General features: G+C 42.2%; 1 protein-coding gene across 1 annotated transcript in view; it reads right to left on the minus strand.

The window, feature by feature from the left end:
- The window catches only part of FAT3 (FAT atypical cadherin 3), a 466547-nt gene that overhangs the window by 56422 nt on the left and 392310 nt on the right, over positions 1–17815 (minus strand). The gene's annotated exons all lie outside the window — the stretch shown is intronic.

Genomic DNA, 17815 nt, shown 5'->3' on the forward strand with positions numbered 1-17815 from the left:
GCCTTTTGCACACCCGTGACTTAGATGACTGACAATCTCCATAGACAGCTCCCCTAATAGTTTAGGTCAGGGGTGAAATGTACTTACCTTTCCTACCGGTTCGCTGATGTGCACACGCCGCGGGTGCGCGCTTGCTTCGCTCGAGCACACGCCATTGTCTGTGCATGCACTGTCATCTGCGCGTGAACTGGCTGAATCCCACCACTGTAAGCAGCCCAACCAAAGACTACTCCCACCAACAATCACAGGGCAAGCCATTAGGATATAAACTGAGAGCAAACCCCACTGCCTATTAGCACTGATGATGTTACCTAGTTTGGGTAATGAAACCTCTGCAAGAAAACAACCAACTTCAGGGAGCACCAAGGACCTCTGAATTCATTTTGCTTACACGCACCTGAATGTGTTATGTTTTTGTGAAAAACTAGAAATGATTTGACACTGTCATAGTTTGAGGCTTCTACAGTAATGGGTTTCATGGTTGTCTCCCATTCAAATGCCAATCAAGTCTGTCCCTGCTTAGCTTTTTTGACATAGTCACAATTGGTTTGGTTTGACCATCTTCTCAACTCAGCCTCCAATGCTAAGTGGTTGACATAAGCTTGACATGACCTTTGTGATAATAAAAAGAGGAGTAAGGAAGACCTTTCTATGTGCGATGGAAGGTCAGGAGGTTGTAGAGCTGTTATGGAAAAGATATCTTAGTCCTGAGAAAGTAGGAAGTGTAGGAAAGAAAGTCAAAATAACTATGCCTTGATTTTGTTAGGTATAAGTTGGAGTAGAAAGGACCTTTGACCAGCTCTCAAGATTCTGTTGCTGACTGCAACCAAGCACAATGTGAAAGTTGGACCATAAGGAAGGCTGGGTGCCAAAAAATTGAGTTCTCTGAACTATGGTGCTGGAGAAGACTCCTGCGAGTCCCTTGGACTGCAAGACGATCAAACCGGTCAGTCCTAGAGGAGATCAACCCTGACTGCTCTTTAGAAGGCCAGACCCTAAAGGTGAAGCTCAAATACTTTGGCCACCTAATGAGAAGGAAGGTCTCACTGGAGAAGAGCCTAATGCTGGGAACGATTGAGGGCAAAAGAAAAAAGGGACGACAGAGAATGAGGTGGCTGGATGAAGTCAATGAAGCAGTCAGCGTAAGCTTAAATGGTCTCCAGGGGATGGTAGAGAACAGGAAGGCCTGGAGGAATGTTGTCCATGGGGTCGCAATGACTTCGCAACTAACAAAAAACAAATGACTCCCATTTCTTGATTTTTGCCTTAAAGGATCATTTTGAGAGAAATGCACACCATTAGTTTTTCAAAATAAGAAAGGCTTGTGCACGCCTTGTGATTTTTGTTTGCCAATCCGTTCTAAGTGATGCCACTAAGTTGATGTTGGGATGAAAAATTTAGAGTTAGAATCTCTGAAGTTATTAGTAAGAATGCAGATAGGCATGCAGAAGAAAAGACGACATGGAATCAGTTTCCTTTTTTGAGCAATTAGAAAGCTTCGGAGCTAAGAGAGTGTAATTATGTGTCCCCTCTTCACTTCTGTCCTACTTCTAAAAAATCCCTTTTTTACGACCCTGTCATCCCTTAATTTGGAGTAGAGTTGGGGTGACTGAATGGAGATGAGAGTTTACTGGTCGGATGCCCTGCCTGACACCTATGTGGAGTTCACAGCATATATTTTTTCTTTGTGTCCTAGGAAAGAAATATCTGCGGCTACTTAGGACTGAACTCTCAACCTTCCCAATGGGAGATGAGCCTCTTCACCATTCAGTCACAACACTACTCTCTTCTTATCTACTCAGGGGTGGTATTCACTTACTTTCCCTACCGGTTCACAAATGTGAGCACGTGCGCATCCATGCATGCGCCCGGCCTTCCGTGCATATGCTTTGCTGGCATGTAAACCTTCCACGAATGCGCCTGGCCTCAAACATGTACCTAAATAGGATGGCATAGAGCCGGGGCGGGTGGGCAGGGCCCATCCGTGATTTCCGCTATCGGTTCGGGCAAACCGGTCCGAACTGGCTGAATACCACTTCTGGTCCTACTTCTATATCCTCAAAAGCTGTTCTGTTTGGCAACTGGGACTTTATCCATAGATTTACTTCATTTTGCCCAAACTGTGATGTTGCTTTTGCTAAGCAACTCATTCTTTGCACCAAGTTGCCATTCGGTACTCTTCTCAAGGTATGAAGAGCAGTCCAGTCAGAGAATCAATGGAAACATTTCTTCTTCTTCTTCTTCTTTTTTTAACTCAGGCTCCTGTAGGTTGAATTTTATAGCTATCACCAAAAAAAAAAAAAAAAAAAAAACTTTTAAAATATTAAAGCTTCGGAAAGAGTATTTTATGTCTGTCTTTGTGAACCCCAAGCTACAAATCTTGTGCTACTGCAGCACAGCTCCCCTGCTAACCTGCATTTTCAGGATGATTTCACAATGGCACCGACTAGGAAACCACTAAAGCACTCAGTAGGATGTTATCCATCTTTGGGGATTTATAGCCAAAGCTTGAGTACCTACTTTGAAGTTCAGTGGTTTTTCTGCTGGTCTTTATTTCACCAAGCAAAGTCCATTATTGGAATGGAGGTAGGATTACTCTTGCTAGACCAGTCTGGACCAATATATATATATTAATGGCATTTCTCTGGGGCCTGAATAAAAGGAGTAGGAATCCAATCCAAGGATTCTTAACTTGGGAGTAAATCTTCCTTAAATGAAATGGGTCACGCCTAACTTGTAAGTTAAATAATTTAACCCATGTTACATGAATGTGCTGCTATTTGGAACCAGAGCAAAAAAGGCAGTTAAAAAAAAGCCAACAAATCACATTTCAAAACCTGGTAAAATTGATCTACCTGGTTCCAGAACAAACAAGGCAGAAAATTTCCTGACAAAAGAATTAATCAGTGGAAAGATTTGCCTCCAGAAGCTGTGGGTGCTCCAATACTGGAGGTTTTTAAGAAGGGATTGGACAACTGTAGGTCTGAAACGGTGTAGAGCAGTGGTTTTCAAACTTTTTCTTCACCATGGACCCTGTTTAAATATCTTTTGGGGCCACGGACCCCCCCTCCCCCAAGACTTAATTCAAGACTTAAATCATCACATTTCTTCCATACTTCGTGGGGCCCGTGTGATGACATGGTGGCCCACCTCAGAGGTCTGTGGGCCACAGGTTGAGAACCACTCTATATAGTTTCCTGCTTAAGAAGGGGGATGGACTAGAAGACCTTCAAGGTCCCTTCCAACTCTGTTATTCTGTTCTGTTAAGGACAACCAGCGCATAGCAACACAGTGCTATTCTTTGAGACTTCACTTAATTGGGTTTATTATATGGACTGTCCTCTTACGCTGTTGTGGCTCCGTTACCTGAGCCTGTGTCATCGGCAGGAGAGGACTCCGAGAGTGAAGGAGAGGAGTTGGCAAGGCCTCCCTCTCCAGGACCCTCCTCTCTGGCAATGCCTTCGGTGTCCGCCGAAGGGCAAGAGATAGGGCCGGGGCCAAGCACGTCCACGCAGCCACAGGTGGACAGTGATGAGGGAAATGAGTCTTGGCTGGATCCTCGGCAGTGTCGCAGAGATAAGCGCACGCAACAGAAGAAAAGGCGTGCCAGAGATTAAGCTGAGTCACTGGATCACACCCCACAGGGTATAAAAGGGGGTGAGGTGGCCATTCAGACTCTGTGATGGACAAAACTAACTACTATCGAGTCACATTGCATCCTTGGAAACAACATTATTGGCCTTGGATTTATTTTACGAACTGGACAATTCTTGACTGTATGTATTTTGTTTATTGAGTAAAGTTCTTGGCAAGCAGCTACTGGGTTGCTGCCAAGCTTCTTATCGGAAGAATTGGTTGTCTGCCAGTTTATTTAACCCCCGGCTGTCTGTTTGTGTGCGTGTGTGAGACGGGGACAGAACATACGCCATGTTGCAATGACAATAAAATAATGCATTCCTATTGGATTAGTTGTGTTGGCCAAATAATATATCCACACTGCATTTTCCCCCTTAATTTCACACATATACGTGAAAATGTCTATTTATATGCTTCACGTTATTTTTTTAAAAAATACAGTATTACTGCAGTGTTTCATGTTCTATTTTTGAAATGAAAAAAAAAAAGTTACTTGGAGAACATAAGAAAATAGAGACATCTAATCTAGGCTAAAAGAGAAGAGCCAAGGAAAATACACAATCTCCTCGTGATTTAGGCGAAATGCATTAGGCAGGCATTAAGAAGTAGAATAATTTCTGCTCTCCTCAGTAAAATAGGCAAAATCCAAAATGGCAGGTGTGGTGTATGTGTGCTGCTGTGTTCCCACTTTTAAACATGTACAAAACGTGCACATAAATGTACAGGTAGTCCTCAATTTACGACCACAATTGAGCTCCAAATTTCTGTTGCTAAGTGAGACGTTTATGAAGTGAATTTTGCCTCATTTTATGATCTTTCTTGCCACAGTTATTAAATGAATCACTGCAATTGTTTGTTTGCTTGTTTGTTTATAAAATGTAACGGCTGCCCATCTTACCATAGGCTAACTCTGGACGGCTTACAGTTTTACATATACAGTTAAAACATAAAAAAGTTAAAATCAGAGATTAAAACTGAGGATACATAGGGAGGGCAGTGGGAGGGGGCATGTACAGGGGTGAGATCTATTATTACTCAATCAACCGCCTCCATTTTGCTGTTCCCCCACTGGGGCTCCAAGCTGATTGGCAAAGCCACATCTTTAGGCCCTTATGAAAAGATAGGAAGGTTGTTAAATTAGTAACACGGTTGTTAAGTGAATCTGGCTTCCCCACTGGCTTTGCTCGTCAAAAGGTCCCAATAGGGGATCACATGACCCTAGGACACTGCAACTGTCATAAATATGAACCAGTTGTCAAGCATTCAAATTTTGATAATGCAACCATGGGGATGCCGCAACAGTCATAAGCGTGAAAAATGGTCATAAGTCGCTTTTTGTGATCCTGTTGTAAATTCACACTAAACGAACTGTTGTTAAATTGATGATTACCTGTATCTGTCTTAAATTTAGTTATTTATTTCCTACATAGTATATTCACCCGAACATATGTACAGTATCTTTACATATAAAATTGCAATTTGCTATGGAAAAATGTTTGCATGCCGCTTATATCAGGGGTGAAATGTTACCGGTTCGGACTGGATTGCCTGATCCGGTAGTGATGGAGGCGGGTGGTTCGGAAAAAAAATTCCTGCCCCCCCCCGCCCAGCTGAGTCACACGATCATCAGAGGCTTTTTTTTTAATTTTTAAAAGCATTTTTTCTACAACACTTCGGCCGAAAAAATGCTTTTAAAAGTAAAAAAAAAAGCCTCTGATGATCGTGTGGCTCAGCTGGGAGGTTGTAGAAGAGGTTGTAGAAAAAATGCTTTTAAAAGCCTCTGATGATCCCAGCTGAGTTGCCTGATCGGCAGAGGCTTTTTTTCTTTTAAAAGCCTCTGCCGATCAGGCAACTCAGTTGGGATCGTCAGAGGCTTTTAAAAGCATTTTTTTATTCTTTATATTTTTTTCGGCCAAAGAGGTTGTAGAAAAAATGGTTTTAAAAGTAAAGTAAAAAAAAAAAAAAAGTTGGCCACGCCCACCCAGTCACATTACCTCCCCAAGCCACGCCCACAGAACCGGTAGTAACAAATTTTAGATCTCACCACTGGCTCATATACATACGGGAACCTGTGCATGCAAACTGTGCACATAAAAAACATGTATGCGCAGGGATGTAGGGATATTCATAGGTACATGTGTGTTAACGTCATAAACTGTAGTCAAGTTACTCAGACTCCAATGGAGTCGGGCCGCTGATGAATCCAAACTAATAAATTCAAATAAACAAATTGCGTAAAAACTGGTGGCTATTAAAACCACTATTTTGGCACACCTAAAATAAAGATTTATACTGCTCATCCCTAACTTCTTTTGGTCTAAAGATCCCCAAGATTGGTTTAGCATTTAACAGCTGGAGTCACTTTTTTTTTTTTTAGCTTTCATTTCCTCCCCTGTGGTGACACAATTATCAGCCCTGATTATTGAACTATAAAATCCCTATCTATGCCATTCATCCCGGGCTGATTCTCTGTTGCCACTACAGGTAAGATCACATGCAGAACAAGAAAAAGATGACATTAATTGCTTTCCAGAACGTGCCCTGGCTTCTGATAGGAATGATTTAGCATGGCAAGAATGGAAAAAAAGCTACATGCAAGAAGCATCGTAAATAGCAGTAAAAAAATCAATGTGCACAGGGACTGCTTCTTGCAATATTTCCAAGATATATAACCACAAAAGCCCCAATAAATGTAACGCTGAGGTAAGACTGGAGGGACTTCTGAAAATATCTTTGTACTCTACTAAGTGTAGATTCTAAATGATCCTGGATGGATTTCTTCCATCAGATGAATCAAGATAATTATTCTCTTCTCACCCCCAAAGCAAACATTTTTACCAACAGAAGAGAATATTTGCAGCTCAAAGTTGTCGTATGGTGCTCTCAGAACTTGGTTGTTTTCTTACAGATGTTTCATTACTCAACTAGGTAACATCATCAGTGCTAGAAAGGAAGGGAAGCTTGTCGATCGAAAGGTTGGCAGTTCAGTGGTTCGAATCCCTAGTGCCCCGTAATGGGGTGAGCTCCCGTTACTTGTCCCAGCTTCTGCCAACCTAGCAGTTCGAAAGCATGTAAAAATGCAAATAGAAAAATAGGGACCACCTTCGGTGGAAAGGTAACAGCGTTCCGTGCGCCTTTGGTGTTTAGTCATGCCGGCCACGTGACCATGGAGACGTCTTCGGAGAGCGCTGGCTCTTCGGCTTTGAAACAGAGATGAGCACCGCCCCCTAGAGTCGGGAACGACTAGCACATATGTGCAAGGGGAACCTTTACCTTTACCTTTTAGAGATGCTCAGTCATCCAGGTCATTGTCCCAAAGGTGCTTTTTCAGGAGGCAACTGAACTTTCTTGTTTTTTCTTTGAAGACATTTTGCTTCTCATTAAAGAAGCTTCTTCAGCTCTGACAGGATAGTAGGGAATGGAAGGATTTATATGAGAAGTGAAACGTCTTCAAAGAAAAAAACAGGAAAGTCCAGTTGCCTCCTGAAAAAGCATCTTTGGGGGTTACCTAGTTGGGTAATGAGACATCTACAAATAAACAACCAAGGACCCCATATTTTAGATTTGTTTCGTTGGGAGTGTTTCAGATGTTCAACAATCACATTTACTGACATCTCAGCTGTAGTAGCAGAGATTAACAGAAAGTCCTACTCAGCATCCAAATCCCTTCTTGTACAATCGCAAAGGTGCTTTTTCCAAGAGGTAATTGGACTTTCTGGTTTTTCTTTGAAGACATTTCTCTTCTCATCCAAGAAGCTTCTTCAGCTCTCTTCAGTTCTTCTCCAGAACTGAAGAAGCTTCTTGGTTAAGAAGCAAAACGTTTCAAAGAAAAACCAGAAAGTCCAGTTGCCTCTCGAAAAAGCACCTTTGGGACAACCATGACCTGGATGACTGAGAATGTCCATAGACTTCTTGTACAATATTGCAAAATCATGATTATGGTTTTGGATTGAGATTGAGGAGATAAGGTTCAAATCTTCACTCAATGGTTGAACCAGGGGTGGAATTTGAAATGTATTGGCTTGATCAATGACGATGGACAATGCAAAGATCATGTAATTAACTGTTTATTAACAACAGCTGTGCTAACTGCCACAGCTATAACTGAAACTGCTTGGAACTCTGCCTGACAGCTCTTATCTTGCCAGCTGTCAGGCGGCTTAACCAATCAACGAACAGAACGTTACTTTAACCAATCAACGAACAGAATGTTACTTCCTACTTCAGCAGACTTAATACATTGCACCATTCAGTTACCTTCACTACTGGTTCACAAATGTGAGTGCTCGTGCGCGCAGAGGGTCAAAAACAGAAAGCGATGACATCCGGGCGGATTGCGCGATCCAGATAGAACCGGCTGAATTTCACCACTGGGTTGAACCTATTAAGTGATTCAGGGTTATCAGCTTTTTCAATCTAACCCAACTGTGCTGAATCAAGCATCTGAGTGGTTGAATTACTTTCATTTAAATATAACTGAAATTATTGGATACATTTAATTGTGTTTCTGCTGGTCCACCCACTTCTTTGTCCTAACTGACTTGGATGATAGGATAACTGACAGATGGATTACTACTGCAGGATGAGTTCAAAATCTGAACGGTTTATTTGTTATTAGGAAGATGATCTCTCTCTCTCTCTAGTGATGCTGAGTGGCATGCGGCACTAAAAACCAGTATAAAATAGCATAATAAAATAGAAAGAACAGTAAGGTCTGGATGGAGCAATGAAATATGCCACCTAACATATCCTCCAAGAATGTTCAAAATGAGCAGGGTTTAAATCACAATATTCCAGTTGCTGATTTTGATACTACCTCATGGATGCCGCTAACCACGGATATGTCATTCCATACCACAATCTCAAAAAGCTATGATGATTCATATGGTCCCAGAAAGAACAGGCTGCATGCATCACCCAAAGGATGCTTTACTGGTTCAAAGGATCTTTCATTGATCTCTTGCTTTGTCCAAGATAATGCAGGACCATTACTACAACTGTGCTATATCAAACCCATATTCCATTTTAGCTCAACTCCAAACATATTCTCCTAGAGCAGGGGTTCCCAACCTTTTCTATACCCCGCACCCCTAAAACGCTTCTGATATATTTTCGCACCCCTTACAAAAGTAAATAATTATATGCATATAGTTATGCATATCTATATATACTGTATAAAAGCCAAATACCACTCACTCATCATGAAATCTCCAAAACTGTAAAGCCTACAAACTTGAAATTTGGCATGTATGTTCCTCTTGGCTTCTAGGTGCTCGCTAAGAAAGGATTTTTCGAAATGACCATCAGATCATTAGTATTTCATATACAGTATTATATTGACACATTCTGATGCTAAAGAGTTAGATGTTCTACTCCCCCACCCCACCTGAAAAGAACTCTGTCCCAACTGCCAGTTGCCTTATATTAACACGCTCTGATGCTACCCCTTCGCTAAACCAGGCATGGGTGTAGCCAGCGCGTGACTCATCCCGCCTGTGGACAGACTACTCCCCTCCCCCTCTGTTCCAACTGCCAGTTGCCTTTTATTAACACTTTCTGATCAGTGGTGGGTTCTAATCAGTTTTACCACCAGTTCGCATCGCGCATGCGCTTTGCAAGTGATCGCCTTCAGTTCTTGAAGAGAACTGAAGAAGTTTCTTGAATAAGAAGCAGAATGTCTTCAAAGAAGTGTTTATATATGTTTATATTCATACTTATACTTGTAATCTTGTACATTTATTTATTTTGACAAACAAAATAAATAAATAAATAAATAAAAAACCAAATAAACAAAGTCCAGTTGTCTTTGGAAAAAGCACCTTTGGAACATCTGGGAGACAGTGGTCACAAAAGTACTTTTTAAAAAGGCAACTGGACTTTATTTTTTCCTTGAAGACATTTCACTTCTCATCCAAGAAGCTTCTTCAGTTCTGGAGAAGAACTGAAGAGAGCTGAAGATGCTTCTTGGATGAGAAGCGAAATGTCTTCAAGGAAAAAACAAGGAAGTCCAGTTGTCTTTTGAAAAACCACTTTTGGGACAACCACGACTTGGGTAACTGAGAATCTCCCTAGGCATCTGGGAAACAGTGGAGGACAGGAGGCCCTGGGCACGACTCAGAGACTGAACAACAACCAAACATATTCAGCTGATTCTGAGCTGCTCATTTTCATTCTTGGTCCAGAGACAGCAAAAAGAAGACTCTAAACCAGGGGTGTCAAACTCAAGGCCCAGAGTGTCAGCTTCCAAGCTGCCATAAGGATGGAGAGGAGAGGCTTGAACTTTCACCTACTTAATTCCCCTGAAGAACTGTCTCCACGGAGATGGGATGGGGGGGGACATTCCTGTGAACTGACGGAGATGGGATGAGAAGAGTGACTTGGAAGATGGCCAATGAGACGCAGAGAATTGGGAACTGGAAAGAGAGGCTTTTGGGGGGCCAAAGTTCAGTGCTAACTGCGCATTGAGTCAGGGTCAGTTCGTTATGCTCAATAAAGAGAAAAAATTCCTCAAAGATCAGGCGTTTGGAAATTCATTTATTTGGAGATAACAACGAAGCTTGACACAGGGGCTGGATCTGGCCCGCAAAATGCTTAGATCTGGCCTGCAGGGCCGCCCTGGAAACAGCAAAGGACTGGCCCACAGTGCCTCTTCCAGCAAAAACGGAGCTCTATTTTTGCTGGCGTGGGGTTCTGTGATGACCCAGGGCGTGACACAAAGGCAACACAGCCAGAGAACCGATATGAGTCCCTTCATTATCACCAACTGTGCCCCCAATGTCCCTTTCAACTCTCCGACCTGGAGAGAGCTCTTCCACCAACCTGTAATAGTCTTTGGGTGGCAATACTTCACTCCCAAATGTTGTAAGTGGAAAACTTCTAACAAAAAATCCAAAGACAAGACAAGGTAATTAATCTGGCAGGGCAAGCAAAATAAGTAATTCCACAAGTAAAGTAGCACGGCAATAAATCAAACCAGTTGAGAGGATGCCAGGATTCCAAGAAACACCAGATAAACTCAGCGTTTGTTCCTGACAAACGCCCCTCCCATTTGCCTCTACTTTTAAACTCCATCAGCACCTGTGCCTTGTAAAGAGGATTCGGTCCCTTTCCTCCCTCGTAAACCACACAACCCACATTGCTCTCTTCTCTGTTCCTCCCTGTGCTGCCTAGGATGAGGAGGGGGTGGGCCTTGGTCTTCATCTGAACCCCCTCTCCCTTGTTCTACCTCTCCCCTGCTCTGCCCAGACTGACTTTGCTCTTCCCCAGTTTTTTCCACAGCCAAGGGATCCACTCTCTCACTCTCTGTCAGCTGTTCCTCTTCCCCTTCGGATTTAGACTCCGACAGGGGCATGACAGGCTTCAGGAGGCCATCGCAACGGAGCTCGGGAGCCTGTTTTCGCTGGCAGAGCGCTCGGGCCGCCAGAGGCGCCCCTGACACGAGTGACTTCAAGCTGGCCATGCCCCCCCCCGAGGTCAAACACAACCCTGATGCGGCCCTCAATGAAATCGAGTTTGACACCCCTGCCCTAAACTATTTGTCGATACTGTGGGTGGACTGTTCGAAAGAGCTGAGAGGTGTGCTTTTTTCCCTCGGTTAACTGCAAAAAAAGAAAAAAAAAAGCCAACTAAAATATAGAGGAGAGAGGAATTCTCAAAACATGATGCTTATTACTGGATTACTGGTGTGGCGCTGAAGGCTTGGGTTCAAGTCAGATCTTTTTTTAGACGTGTCATGGTAGGGAATGAGGGTAAAAACCCAAAGCATAGATTCTCTTCTCTTCTCTCTTCTCTTTTCCCCACCCTACCAATTATATCTTCTGTTATTTTCCAGACAGTAAAACCAACTGCTGTCATGCTAGAAAATGGTGCTCTGTCAGAGTTAGCGCTGACTTACGACAACCAGTATTTAAACTATATTGTATCCTATGCAGCGGTGTCAGCAAAATTTCCTGAATAGTTAAATCACTGTCACATTCTGCCACTCCCAAATTCCCATTCCCATGAAAATTCAACCCCAAACTGCGGTTCTCCGCAGTATCTCTAGGAGATGGAAATGGCCATAACCACAAGGCTCTTAATGTTCCTGCAGTGGCATAGGAAATTACTAGAAAACGGTTTGAAAAAGCTGACCCAGCACCTTGTGGGAGTCGTGATTCAGGCTCACAGAAAATGTTAAGCTATGATGTAAGGACATTGAAGGGTGTACCAAATGGTGGTGATGAACTTGCAAGAAGGACACAACTGCTGTGTGCATATATGTATGTGAGCCACAATTCCCACCCACCCCTTGGATGGCAGAAAAAGTTGAAGCTTCTCTTTGTCTTTAACGATGTAAAGCCTATTATAAATATTATAATTCTAACGTAACAGTTGTTTTGGTTGGAGTGGAACCTCCCATTTCTGTGGAACATTTATGAAAAAGCGCTATTTAATTCATTTATTCCATTTTTATGGCTGTTTAACCACTAAGACAAATAAATTACAAACAAACCAAAAAGGAAAAACGGTTCATAACAAAACCGCAGGCAATTTTGCAATGGAAGATTCTAATCAAAATATTCTACTTTGCTTCCTAGAGGTGAACTCACTCAAAACTCTGGTCCAATGCCCAATATTAAGTTCCTAAAAGCCTTAGAAAAGACAAATTGATTTGGCAGATGGGCTCATAAAACTCCTCCTGATACCAATGAAGATCCTGAAATTTTGGGATAACACAATTCTGCAACTACAAAACTGCAGCTTGGGAATCACGTTGCCACATCCTCATGCCACAACGGATGAACTGGTTTGATTCAAGATATGCCAATACCCAACATATCACATCATGGTTTAGTATTACGTGTGAACCAGAATTAACGGTGTTTCCGGAAACCATCATTTGCAAATGGAGAGCCAATTCAGGATCACATGAACACAACTCTCCTTTCTCGGCTTCAACCATATTTTATCATTCGTCTGTTCTGTCCATAAGTATATTCCATCCTTTGTTGTTAAACAATATCGTAAAGTTAAATGGAAACAAGTTAGCTGAACCGATAATGGCAAGGGATCTTTGGGTTATTTCAGAGTTGGGTTTCGGCAGGTTCTGACCAGTTCTAGAGAACCGGTAGCGGAAATTTTGAGTAGTTTGGAGAACTAGTAGTAAAAATTCTGACTGGCCCCACCCCCATCTATTCTCTGCCTCCCAAGTCCCAGCTGATCGGGAGGAAATGGGGATTTTGCAGTATCCTTCCCCTGGAGTGGGGTGGGAATGGAGATTTTACAGTATCCTTCCCCTGCCATGCCTACCAAGCCACGCCCACAGAACCAGTAGTAAAAAATTTTGAAACCCACCATTGGGTTATTTGTATACCCACCTAACTCGCACAGTGGAGCTAACACTGGATTTGAAATAAAAAACAAACAATAAACATACCAACACTATGACAACATAGTATAAAACACATAAACAGAAGTAAAAAAAAACAGCATGCTCAAAATCTTAAATTTTCCAGACAGACTCCTTCAATACCCTAATCCAGTAGTCCAAAAAATGAGCAGCAAAATATCTCAAACCAATAAGAAAATAAGTCCAGTTGACATGACTCAACTTTCAAACATCGTCCTATATCATTTACAGTTTGGATTTTAAAAGGCTTACACTACTGTGGAGTTTTTAAAAGTAGTTTTTCTTAGAGGAATATTTTGCAAAGATAGAAGAAGAAATAGAATAGAAAAATATTATAAAAGGGTAAAAGAAAATCAGTAACAAAAAAGCAAGAAAAAGATATTTAAAGAAATGACTTCTGGTATTCTTTGCAGCAAACTGAAACTTAATAATTATCATCTCCATCCTCCCATATTACATATCGTAGTTCCCTTCCTCCCTCAAATAACCTTTTTATTCAATAAATCCCAATATCAACAGTTCATTTTTATCCATTTTCAACAAACTGTTTATCAAGGTTGCTTACTGTGGATGTTCTAATTGTTTGTTTTTATTGGACTGCTGAAACTCGCTGAGATTCCTTATTGATTCAGTGGTTTACAAATAGAATAAATAATTATGTATGCTGCACAACTCAAAACAACTCTGAGCAGCTGACAATTATTTAAAACATTTAAACAAGACCTTACAAATGACAGGAAACAAAAAGAAGAGTAGAGATGGCAAGATGACAAATTGCGTGGAAACAAAAAAAAAAAACCCAACAACCCTGAATTTAAAGGAGACTTAAATATGTAAAGCAACAGGAGAAAGGAATAACTAAGGCTAATTTTGCAAATTTGTGGAATTTAGCACAGATTACAGTTTAGTGCAGTAATTTCATTTTAGAATAGGTAATTTACCCTACAATACAGGTTGTCCTCAAATTATGATCACAATTGAGCCCAAAATTTATGTTATTGAGAAATTTGTTAAGCGAGATTTGCCCCATTTTACACATTTCTCACCACATTTATTAATAGAATCACTGCAGTTGTTAAATTAGAAACGTGGTTATTAAATGAATCTGGTTTCCCCATTGACTTTGCTTGTCAGAAGGTCGTAAAAGGGGATCACGCGACTCTGGATCATAAATGTGAGTCAGCTGTCAAGCATATGAATATATATCACGTGACTATGGGAATGCTGCAACAGTCATAAATGTGAAAAATGATCATGTGTCATTTTTTTCAGTGCTGTTGTAGGTTCAAACGGTCACTAAGAAAACTATTGTAAATTGAGGACTACCAGTACATAGGATTAAGCCAAGGGGTGGGTTCTACTTACCTTTACTACCGGTTCGCAATGGAAGCGTGTGTGCACGCTTGCTTCGCTTGCGCTTCTGCGCATGCTCAGATCGTCCATTATGACGTCCGGGCGGGTGGGCGGAGCCTCCCACCACTTTTGCTACCGGTTCGCAAGAACCGGACAGAACCAGGAAAACCCACTACTGATTAAACCGCTTGAAGGACACTTGGCTCAGATCGTCCATTATGACGTCCGGGCGGGTGGGCGGAGCCTCCCACCAGTTTTGCTACCGGTTCGCAAGAACCGGACAGAACCAGGAAAACCCACTACTGATTAAACCGCTTGAAGGACACTTGGTCATTCCAGGAAGTTCTGCAAAGTAGAAGCAACCTCAGGAGAAATCTGTCCTACTGGGATCATGTGGGATTCTTGCTGTTTAGATAGAAGAGCTAAGAGGCATAGCCAGATCATATATTGTATAATCGGTAAAACTCTTTGCTTCCATGAAAAAGGCCAGCATGTTTCTGTCTGGAATGTCTATATGTCTGCATGAAGATAAATACCTAGACATAATTCTGGACATAAACCTATGAGAGTGGAAATCTGTGTTAGAAAATAGGACAGTAAATAGGACAGTTACTAAATGAATTGTTGTACGTCACGATCTACCTGTACTCATTTTTTTTTTTTTGCTTGGGTCATATGGCTGATTATGTATGTTTCTGTTAATAGAATAACAGAGTGACCTTGGAGGCCTTCTCCTCCGACCCCTGCTCAAGCAATAGACCTTACACAAATGGCGGTCTAATCTTTAGTTGAAAACCTCCAGTGAGGGAGCACCCACAACTTCTGGAGGCAAGCCATTCCACTGATTAATTGTCCTCCCTGACAGGAAATTTCTCCTTAATTCTAAGTTGGATCTCTCCTTGATAAGCTTCCATCTGTTACTTCTTGTCCTACCTTCAGGTGTTTTGGGAAATATGTTAACATCCCCTCCCCCTCTTCTCTATGACAGCCCTTCAAACATTGGAAGACTGCTATCATGTCCTTCTCTTCGTTAGACTAGACCCGTGATAGCAAACCTATGGCACGTTTGCCACAGCTGGCATGCGGAGTTCTTTCTGCGGGCACGTGAGCCTTCGCCCAGCTCAGCTCTACCACGCATGCGCACATGCCTCCCACCGGCCAGCTGATTTTTTGGGATGCGCGGGGTGGTGCATGTGGGAGATACACGCGCATGCATGGGGGTCGCACGCACATGCGTGGGGGGACAGGGATCATGCACACATGCACGGGGGCGCGGGGTACGTTCCTCCCACGGCCCGTTTTTGGGCCCAGGAGACTGCAGGGAGGCCTACTGGGCCCAAAACGGGGGGAAGGGGGATCACGTGTGCATGCATGGGGGGGAGTGTGGGGGGGTTGTGCGTGCATGCACAGGGGGGGTGTATTGCATTATGGGTGCCGGCACACACGCACGCTATCACACGCGCATGCACTTTCGGCACACAATGAGAAAAAGGTTAGACTAGATATATCCAGTTTCCCACAACCAGGAAATTTGATTTAATTTTATTAAAGTTTATGAGATGAATTTAAAGCATTTTGAAACTTAAACTTTAAAGACTGAGGTAAAAGGATCTGGACTATTCCATCTACTTTTCTTGACTATATTCAAACCAACACAAAGGGCCAAAACCCTTGAGAGGACCAAGCCTTTTCTCCGCCATCTTGCAGCCTGTTTTGTGTTTTGGTAACTATCCCTGCTAATCAAGGTAAACCAAGTCAAATTGCTCCACAGCTGGCATGCATAAACAATGAATGCCCACGACATCTGTCTGTGGGAATAAGCTTTGGAATAAGATGCATATTTTAAGAGTGAACATCCCTCTTTTGTATCAGCCTTTCTTCCGCCATGTAAAATTCGGTTGACATTCTCTTCGGTGGATTTATTTCAGCCCAAAGGTATTTTTCTGCCAATGTTTTCTTCTTAAGGGTGCAAATTCTAGGAAAGGGGCATACCCAAAAAATATAGCCTGCATTTAATGGACCACATCGATGGTCCTTTAGGCTAATTCCACAAGGCCCTTCGGTTTTTACAGTGCCTAACGTGGTTAAAAAAAGCAAACGCTGCAGTTAGGCCACCTTCAAAACAGTACAGAAGTTTCCGATCGTTTTTTTTTTCCCCCCCAGTGTGTGTGAATATAAAGCAACAAAAATAAACGAGGGGGCCATATAATGAGTATGCTCTGGGAAAGGTCAAGACTTCCCTCTTTGGTCTCAATTACTTAATGACATGCTTTATGGGTTTTCATTACTCTGGCAAAATAGAAAATGAGTCAATGTCTTTTTAAACTTTATATCGCTCAGGTTAGATGCCCCGATCAGTCTGAAAATACTGGGATTGTTCCTTTACACAACCACTGCCTTCCAAGCCCCAAATCTGCCCTCTCTGCTAATCCCACACCCTTTTCCGTGGCACGGCTGACCTCTTTCATTAGGCTATGTCCTGAAAGTTTGGCGACCTTTGTCCCAAGAGGTCAAAGTTGACTAGCTTTCTCTGACCTCAATCAAGATACAAAAATACAAGCTGGGTGGATACGACCTTGTAGACAACCCTCACTCTGTCAAGGACCTTGGAGTACTCATCTCAAACGATCTAAGTGCCAGAGCTCACTGTAACAGCATTGCCAAAAAGACATTAAGATTTGTTAACCTAATCTGGCGTAGCTTCTTCTCTGGTAATACTGTACTACTAACTAGAGCATACAAAACATTTGCTAGACCAATTCTCGAATACAGCTCATCTGTCTGGAACCCGCACTGCATATCGGACATTAATACAATTGAGAGTCCAGAGATATTTCACAAGAAGAGTCCTCAATTCCTCTACCCGCAATAGAATACCTTATGCCATGAGACTTGAAATTTTGGCCTTAGACAACTTAGAACTTTGCCGTCTTCGGTCCGACCTAAGCGTAGCATATAAAATTATCTGCCACAATGTCTTACCTGTCAATTAATACTTCAGCTTCAACCACAACAATACACGAGCACACAATAGATACAAACTTAAAGTGAACCGCACCAAACTCGATTGCAGAAAATACGACTTCAGCAACAGAGTGGTCAATGCCTGGAATGCACTACCTGACTCTATGGTTTCTTCCCCAAACCCCCAAAACTTTACCCTTAGACAGTCTATTGTCGACCTCACCCCATTCCTAAGAGGTCTGTAAGGGGCGTGCATAAGTGCACCAGTGTGCCTACCGTCCCTGTCCTACTGTCCACATTTATTTGTATCCTTATCCTGTATTCATAATCATGTTTATACTTATATCTGTAATATCTAATACATGCTTGATGAAAATAAATAAATAAAAAAAAATAAAGATCAGACTTTCCCCGTTTGAGCGTGAGAATGAAAGTCTCAGCCTTCTGCTTTACAAAAGTACCAGATCTTTTAGA

Source organism: Pituophis catenifer, unplaced genomic scaffold (assembly GCF_029215685.1).
Source record: "Pituophis catenifer annectens isolate HBS135680 unplaced genomic scaffold, rPitCat1.0.hap2 SCAF_4, whole genome shotgun sequence".
Taxonomy (NCBI): Eukaryota; Metazoa; Chordata; class Lepidosauria; order Squamata; family Colubridae; genus Pituophis; species Pituophis catenifer.